The sequence below is a fragment of the Echinops telfairi genome, unplaced genomic scaffold (assembly GCF_000313985.2).
Source record: "Echinops telfairi isolate 266 unplaced genomic scaffold, ASM31398v2 ScPeMD7_7469;HRSCAF=8507_0, whole genome shotgun sequence".
Classification (NCBI taxonomy): Eukaryota; Metazoa; Chordata; class Mammalia; order Afrosoricida; family Tenrecidae; genus Echinops; species Echinops telfairi.
Genome location: NW_022111372.1, coordinates 47,811,398 through 47,820,007, shown reverse-complemented (window position 1 = coordinate 47,820,007; position 8,610 = coordinate 47,811,398). Strand labels below are relative to the sequence as shown.

Here is an 8,610-nt window from a genome sequence, read left to right as displayed (position 1 = left end):
GTCCTGGATTCCCTGTGTTTCCACTTCCTATCTGTACCAGTGTACATCCTCTGGTCTAGCCAGATTTGTAAGGTAGAATTGGGGTCATGATAGTGGGGGGGGAGGCTATCCTGTCTTTTTAATGACTGCTTCCTTCATGTATGATGTCCTTGATGTTATTCCACAGCTCTTCAGGTCTCCTGCCATTAGTGTTCAATGCAGCAAATCTGCTCTGGAGATGTTTTTGAAATTCAAGGTCATACACTCAAGGTCATATTCTGGCTCTCATGGACTTGTCTTAATTTTCTCCAGCTTCAGATTGAACTTACATATTAGCAAAAATGGCCTGTTCCACAGTCAGTCTTTGGCCTGGTTTTAGCTGCTTGTATTTAGCGTCTCTGTCTTTCCACAGGTGTAATCAATTTGACTCCTGCATATTCTATCTGGAAACATCCATGTGTAAAGTAGCCTTCTGTGTTGTTGAAAAAGATATTTGTGATGAAGAAAATGTTGGTCTTCCAAAATTCTATCATACAATCTCTGGCTTCATTTCTATCACCAAGGCCATGTTTTCCAACTACTATTTCTTCTTTGTTTCCAACTTTTACATTCCAGTCACCAATAATTTTCAATGCAACTTGACTGTACATTTGATCAATTTCAGACTGAAGATGTTGGTAGAATTCTTCAACCTCTTCATCACTCACTTTGGTGGTTGGCACATAAATTTGAATAATAACTGTATTGATCAGATTTCCTTATATTTGGATAGATATAATTCTATCACAGACAGCATTGTACTTCAAGATAGACCCGGCAATGTTCTTTTTGACAATGAATGCAATCCCATTCTTCGCATTGTATCATTCCTGGCGTAGTAAACCATATGATTTTCTGAATCAAAATGGGCCATAGCAATCCATTTCACCTCACTTATGTCTGAAAAAACCCTCACTGCCATCAAGTTGATGCCTGTCAGTGACCCTGTAAGACAGAATAGTGAGTCTCCAGGATTGTTAACTTTTTATGGGAGTAGAAAGCCCTGTCTTTCTCCAGCAAAGCAGCTGGTAGTTTTGAACAGCTGATCTCGCAGTTAGCAGCCCAAACATCTTGGATTTCCACAGTTTGGCCCCACACAGGTACACTTTTAATAAGTCAACAGATTTTTTTTTTCCAATTGGCTTGCCAAAGCCCAACAGTAACTGCTTCTTAAGTGCAAATCATCTGGTGCAAACATCTTGGAAATTGTGACTGTTTGACTAATTTTAAGCATAAACTCTGATTAAAGCTACACAAAGGAATACTGTCAATTACCACCCAATGTGGGGTCAGGCAATTTTCAGTTGTACCTTAGCATATACAATTAGTATTGATTTATTGGTAGCTTATATGTCTTCTGCATTTACCATATCAGGTAAAGGAAACATTCTCAGTCAAACCAATATTTATTTCATGAAATATTCAGATAAACACTACCACTCAAACTCAAGCCTATTTAAACATTCCAGTTTTACCAAACAAATTTCATTTAACTCTTCTTCATAAAACCTGTTTAAACATAATATCTGGTTTCATTTTATTCTCTTGACCATTTTACCCACTTGTATGCATAATGCCTCAGCTCCTTGGCTGAACTGGATCAAGAAAACTCTGAGCCCCTGTCAAGCATCATCCAGATGAACCTGCCAGGTCTTCACCCCAAGTCACTCCACCGGTACAGCTTTTCTCTCATGACTACCCTTATGAAAATCACTCTACCTTCTTCCTTAGCTACTGCTTCGGCATAGTCTTTCCCTTGGGAAATGACTTCAGCACTAGGGGTTGGTCAGAATACAAGTCCAGCTAATCTCTTACCTTCATTTCTCTTACTACAAATGTCTACAACCAAAAAATCTAAAGTTTCTCATCTTTCACCCACTTACCCTTTTTCTCCCCAAGCTCTATGTTTCATGAGTCAGAAGACCTTGCATAGAATCCCACTTCTCACACAAACCTGAGATGTCAGGACTACTCATGCAGATCCCAGCCTCTTTGTCAGTTATATCAAACCAGTTTAGGGAGGCTGAGATCATTCATTTCTGATGCCAAATGTCTAGTAGATAATAAATCCCATTCCACATGTCAAGTGCATCCTGTAGAAATTTCTGGTTTCCTTCCCTGGTTAGTCCATGCCCTAGCTTCCAGTGCATCCCTTTCTCTGTTATTCTTATTCATCTGGAGCTAGGTCAGTGGGTACTGGACCTATCTTGATTTCTTAGATCCAATAAGCTATTGGAATGATTAAAAAACTCCATGAAAATGGTTATATTTAATCTAGCAGAGAAACAAATGATGCAGAAAAATGGGTTCAGATCCCAAAAGAAGTCATCCCAGAGCTTCCATATCCTTAGGGAAACACTTGTCCTCCCAAAGCAAATGTTTGCTCTCACCACCCAGGAAGCTCCACTAAGTCTCCATATTAAATGACTTTTAATAAAGGCCTCACCACAAGGCCATAGTAAATTATATAAAGACTTGAGAGGCTTCATCTGCCTTGGCCCCAGCTGGTATCACTTGATCTGATCAATCTCTGTTTATTGGTTTCAGGTGTGGTAATGTTCTTAGAACCCAAAACCAAAGGCTAAATTGTTTACTACAAGTGGGGTAGGGGCATACATTATAAAGGTATTTATTCCAATATCACTTCTTTTTAAAAGTTTTACTGACATATGCTTCACATAGCATACAATGTAATCATTTATATGATTAAATGTAATCATATCATACAATTTAATCATTCAAATGTTTTAATATTAAAACTTTTGCAATCATCACCACAATCAATTTCAGCTTTCTGTGAGGGCTTTCTGTACCTGAATCAAGGAGGTTCAATGCACAGGAATCTCAAGGCCCAAATAATATGCTCCACTCCCCTCTGTTTAAAATAGTTTTATTGAGATACAATTAATATGCCATATGGCCCAATAGTTTATGATATTTAAGAAGGTTGGTGCATTCATTACCACAAACAACTTTGGGACATCAATTTCTTCACATACTCATTGTTGTTTGCTCCCCATTTCCCCAACCTCCCTTGCCCCTAGGTAATTATTAATACAGCTACAGTCTCTGTAGATTTACCTGTCCCACCAATGGTTGTCAGCCATCCAGGCTAACACAATGCCTGGGACAGTGTTACACTGTTGGAAGAGCAAGCACTGCCCAGTGAGGTCTGGCTCCATGCACTGTTTTAGTGTTGTGGTCGCATAACCTCAGGGCAGCATTTTGCACCCTTGAGAGGGGGGTGACTCCTCCCGTGGAGTTGGTCCTAGTTTGCATGCAAACATTACAAACAAACAAAAAATTTACCTATCCTGGATTTTCCTATACAGAAACTCATGCAATACACAAACAGGAAACAAAATAAAGAAAACCCAGCAACATCCATTCTCATTTCTTTTGTGTATTTAAAAAATACTTTCTTTGAGGTTATCATGGGAATAATATTTCAACTCCTAAATTCATCAATGGATAACAATCTAGTTGAAACTGAATGAACAACTTCAAAAGCATACAAATACTATGCTTCTGTATAGCTCATTCACTATAGAAGTTGTTGCTATAATGTATACCTTTATACATTGTGTGCACAATAACACAAATTTAATTATATCTATGCATTTAGCTTTTACATGATGTGAAAGATACAAAGGAGTGTTACAAACCAAATGTAAAATAAATTTAACAACATGTAAAAGATACAAAGTAGTGTTAGTTACATCCAAAAGTACAGGAAAACTGGCGTTTATATTTGTGCATCTACTACTACCTTATTTCTTCAAACAGCCTTCAGTTACTGTCTAATTCTCATTAATAGGGAACTGCCAGAAGGTCAGGCTGGATTCAAAAGAGGACATGGAATGAGGGATATCATTGCTGATGTCAGGTGGGTCTTGGCTCAAAGCTCAGAATACCAGAAAGATGCTTACCTGTGTTTCATTGACTATGCAAAGGCACTCGACTATGTGGATCATAATTAACTGTGGATGACTTTGAGAAGAATGGAATTCCAGAACTCTTCATTATACTTATGTGAAATCTGTAGGTGGATGAAGAGGCAGGTATGTAAACACAACAAGGGAATAATGCTTGTTTTAAAATCAGGAAAGGTGTGCATCAGGGTTGCATCCTCTCACCATAATTATTCAATCTATACGCTAAGCAAATCATCAGAGAAGTTGGATAATATGAAGAGTGTGGCATCAGGATTAGAGGAAGCTTAACAGCCTGCGGTATGCAGATGACACAATATTCCGTGCTGAAAGTGAGGAGGAATTGAAGCCCTTGCTATTGATCCAGGGTTGTAGCCTTCAGTAGGGATTGCAGCTCAATGTAAAGGCCAAAATCTTCACAACTGGGCCAATAGGAAACATCATGAAAAATGGAGAAAAGATTGCAGTTGTCAAGGATTTTGTCTTACTTGGATCTACAAGCAATGCTCATGGGAGCAGGTGTCAAGAGAGCAAGACAGGTTGCATTAGGTAAATCTTCTGCACAAGACCTCCTTAGAGTATTGAAGAGCAAAGGTGTTAACTTTGAAGACTAAGTTGTGACCCAAGCCATGATATCCTCCATTGCATAGTAAGCATGTGAAATCTGGAGATTGAATAAGGAAGACTGTAGAAGAATTACTGCATTAGTAGTGTGGTGCTGCAGAAGAATATTGAAAGTACCATGGATTGCTAAAAGGATAAACAGATCTGTATTGGAAAAATTAAGGCCAGAGTGTTCCTTAGAGGCAAGACATCATCTTACATGCTTTGGACTTATTGTCGGGAGGAGAGACCAGTCCCTGGAGAAGGACATCAAGTTTGGTTACGTGGACAGGCAGTAAAAAAGGAGACTCTATGAGATGGATCGACACAGTGACTGCATCACTGGGCTCAGGCATAGGAACAATTGTGCGGAAGGCGCAGGACTGTGCAATATTTTGTTCTGTTGTACACAGGGTCCCTTTGGGTCGGAGCCAACGCCAATGCACTTAACAACAACAATTAACTCCCATTTTTTAACACCCACTGACATTGAGTAGATTCCAATTGATAGCAAGTCTTGTGTTTATTCAATAAGAAAATCTCCCTTTAGCATTTCTTGTAGAGATGATCCAGTGATATAAACATCCTCAAATATCTTTCCTAATTTTGCCCTCATTTAAAATTGTTTACATTGTTTCTGTGTTGTTGTTTCTCCACCATCTTACCAACAATTATTGCTTTCCATTATTATTATTATTATGCCATCATTTTTCTTATTGTAGCCTGGGTGACATGTACTCCATTAAACAATGAGTCTTGTCTCATGGCACTAATTGCTACCTCCTCAGAATAACAGCACTCTGCCTCTTCTCAGGATTCCTCATTTCCATTCATCCTTCTTTCCTTCCTCTTCCTGCCTCTTGAACTTTGTTTTTAGGCAAGTGATGTCCTTTTGGTCAATTACTAATTATAATGAGAAGTATATTCTTTCTTCTTGTTATTATTCATTTAATAAGCCTACCTATTGTTTGGCTGAACATTGATCCCCAGGGGTGGGTTTCATTTCAGATTTAATGGATGTCTAAAGAACCACAGTCTCTGAGATTCCATTAATCTCTGTCAGAACAGCAAATCTGATATTTGCATGAGTTTGAATTTTGTTCTATGTATTTTTTTTCCTCGTTCTCTGTCTAGACCTTCTATTGTGATGCTGATCAGAGTGGCTGGTAGGAATACCCAGGCACCATTAAGTCCTTCAGATTTCAAGGTAATGAAGGCTGTGGTTCATGTGCTCTGTTGAGCTGTTTCCTTGATTTTCTTCACTCTTCTTTGCCTCAAATGTGGAGAGACCTATCGTGGCCTCTTAGCCATGCACAAGCTTTTAAGAACTCAATCGCTACTCATGATAGTAGGATGAAACATTGCTTTTGTGGACTATTATACCAATTGACTTAGATGTCCCCCAAGAGTGTGGCCTTACATTCCCAAGGCCAGTGACCAATTTCCATAAGATGTTTGGTTATGACTCAAGAAATATTCAAAAGTTTGCCTCCTGTATGCTCTACAATATCCTCTACTATGCTTATAGCTCAACAAATATGTATGTAGAAATATCCTCTGCCTAGTCTACATTTACTTGAGGGTATACTCCCACAAGTATATGTAGCTTATGAATACAGATACTTCCATTCACATTTGGCATGTTCAGTTGGTATGTCTATCTAGGTATCAACTCATAGAGATTGTTTGTGATTACCTTTTTGCAAGGTTGTCTTTTATTCGTGTGCATCTCCTTATGACTTCCCTTGCCATTGTTCATGTATTGCTCTCCCCTCTATTGTGTACTGCCTTTAGCTTCCCCCACTAGGATATGTGTCTGCTCTGGTTGATGATTTACTCTTTCTTCCCTTCTCATCCTTGGTAACCATCAGAGAATATTTCTTTCTGTGCATAAACCTTTTCTCAACTTTTTACAATAGTGACCACATACAATGTTTGTCTGTTGATGATACTTATTTCACTCAGCATAATGTCCTCCAGGTCCATACATGGCATCAGGTGATTGGCGGATTCTCCGGTTTTAACATTGCATAGTATTTCTTTGTGTATGTACCATTTTTTGTTTATGCATTCATGCAATAATGGGCAATTATGTTATTTCTGTCTTTATATGCCATTATTTTAGAGGACAGTTTTGCTGGATATTAAATTACTAGCTAACAGGTGTTTTGTTCTTTCAGTACTTTAAATATATCTTCTAGTCTCCATTGTTTCTGATGAAAAATAAGCTGTTAATCTTATGGGAGAATTCTCTGTACATGATGAGCTGTATCTTTCTTGCTTTCAAATATATCTCTTTGTCTTCGGCTATTGAGAACTTAATTAATGTTGCTTCTTGGTTGTGTAGCTTCATTATTTTTCCTCAAATTAAAAAATTTTTTACCCATCATTTTGTCAAGTGTACTTTATTTCATTTTCTGTCTTCTTTTACTGGAAATCTCATAAAGTGTTTATTACCTATTTGATCCGTTGGGTTTTGTACATTTTCTTCATTTTTTTATTTGATTATGCTTCTTAGACTCTACCATTTGTCTCACTTTGTTGTAATGTGGTGATCTGCAGGTTGTGGTGATGCCAGAAGCTATGTCACTGGTATTTCAAATGTCAGCAGAATCGCCCAGTGAACAGGTTTTAGCAGAGCTTCCAAATTAATAATACATTCTACAAAGCAGGAATAGGCTGTCCACTTTGGAGGAATTAACCACCAAAAAGCTTTATGAATAGTAGTGGAACATTGTCATATATAGTGCCAGAAGATGATCCCCTCAGTACATACCGCACTCAAAAGATGATGGAGGAAGAGTTGCCTTCTCAAAGTAGAGTCAACCATAGTGATGTGGCTGAAGTACGGTTTTAAAAAACTTTACTAATAGGATGTGACTCAACATGACAAGAGCTGCAACCATCTACTAATAATCAGAATTTGAAATGTGTGAAGTATGAATCTAGGAAAACTGGAGATCATCAAAATAAAATGGACTGCACAAAGATCGCTATCCTAGGCATTTGTGAGCTGAAATTTTTTTAATCTGTAGGCGGAGCAAATCATCAGAGGAGCTGGTTTAGAGGAAGAATGTGGCAACGGGATTGGAGGAAACTTATTAACAACCTGCTATATGCAGATGATAGGAATCCTGGTGTAGTGGTTAAGCTTTGGGCTGTGATCCACAATGTCAGTGGTAACTTATTGACTTCCCTAATAAACCCCCTTAATTTTCAGCACTGTGAGTTCTGTGTGGCCATCACAATGAATTGTGGACCCCAGCATAGATGTGGACTGGCATAAGAACAGGTGGTGTCAGAATCGGTAATGAAGGACAGAGCACAGAAGCATGTGTTGTGGCAATAGGGCAGCTAGAGGTCAGAGACTCCCACTTCATTGAACTCAGAACCTCTGAGGAGCAATTATACTTGTCTTATAGGGTCACCACAATGGGTTGGAATCAACCTGCTGGCAATGAGTTTGGCTTTTGATTCAGGATATTATCAAGAGAAATGAAAACATCATGTCCACACAATAACTTGTATGTGAATATTCATAGCAGTATTATTCATAATTAGACATACTATTCATAATAGTAAGAGGGAAATCCCAATGTCTAACCACTGATTAATAAAAGGTATTATCCATATAACAGAATCTTATTTAGCCATAAAAATTAAGTATTGATACATGTGATAACATAATTCTTGAAGATGTTATGCTAAATAAGATAGTCACAGAGGACCGTATATTATAGAATGCCATTTATACAAAATGCCTAGATTAGGAAACTCTATCGTGACAGAGTGTTACCTTGGGCTGGGGGATATGAGGGTAACGGCTCAGGGGCACAAGTTACTGGTTAAAGGTGATGAAAATCTTCGAAAGTTGATTGTGGTGATGGATACAGAGCCCTATGGCTCTACTATAAGCCATTGAGTTGTGTACTGGTATGGAATTTGATTTCAATAAAGCTGTTAAAAAAATAACCGCAGCAAGGAAAAAAAAAAAAAGAGAAAATAAGGTTTTACCCTAGCTTGATAGTTTCATGGACACTAGCAGACGACAAAGGAA

At 38.2% G+C, this 8,610-nt stretch overlaps 1 non-coding gene across 1 annotated transcript; it reads left to right on the top strand.

Annotated features, from left to right (window-relative positions):
- Positions 1 to 3,106: 3,106 nt before the first annotated feature.
- On the top strand, positions 3,107 to 3,306 carry LOC115873627. The gene has a single exon (XR_004048518.1). It is a non-coding gene; the product is annotated as a small nucleolar RNA SNORA74 (small nucleolar RNA).
- Positions 3,307 to 8,610: the final 5,304 nt, after the last annotated feature.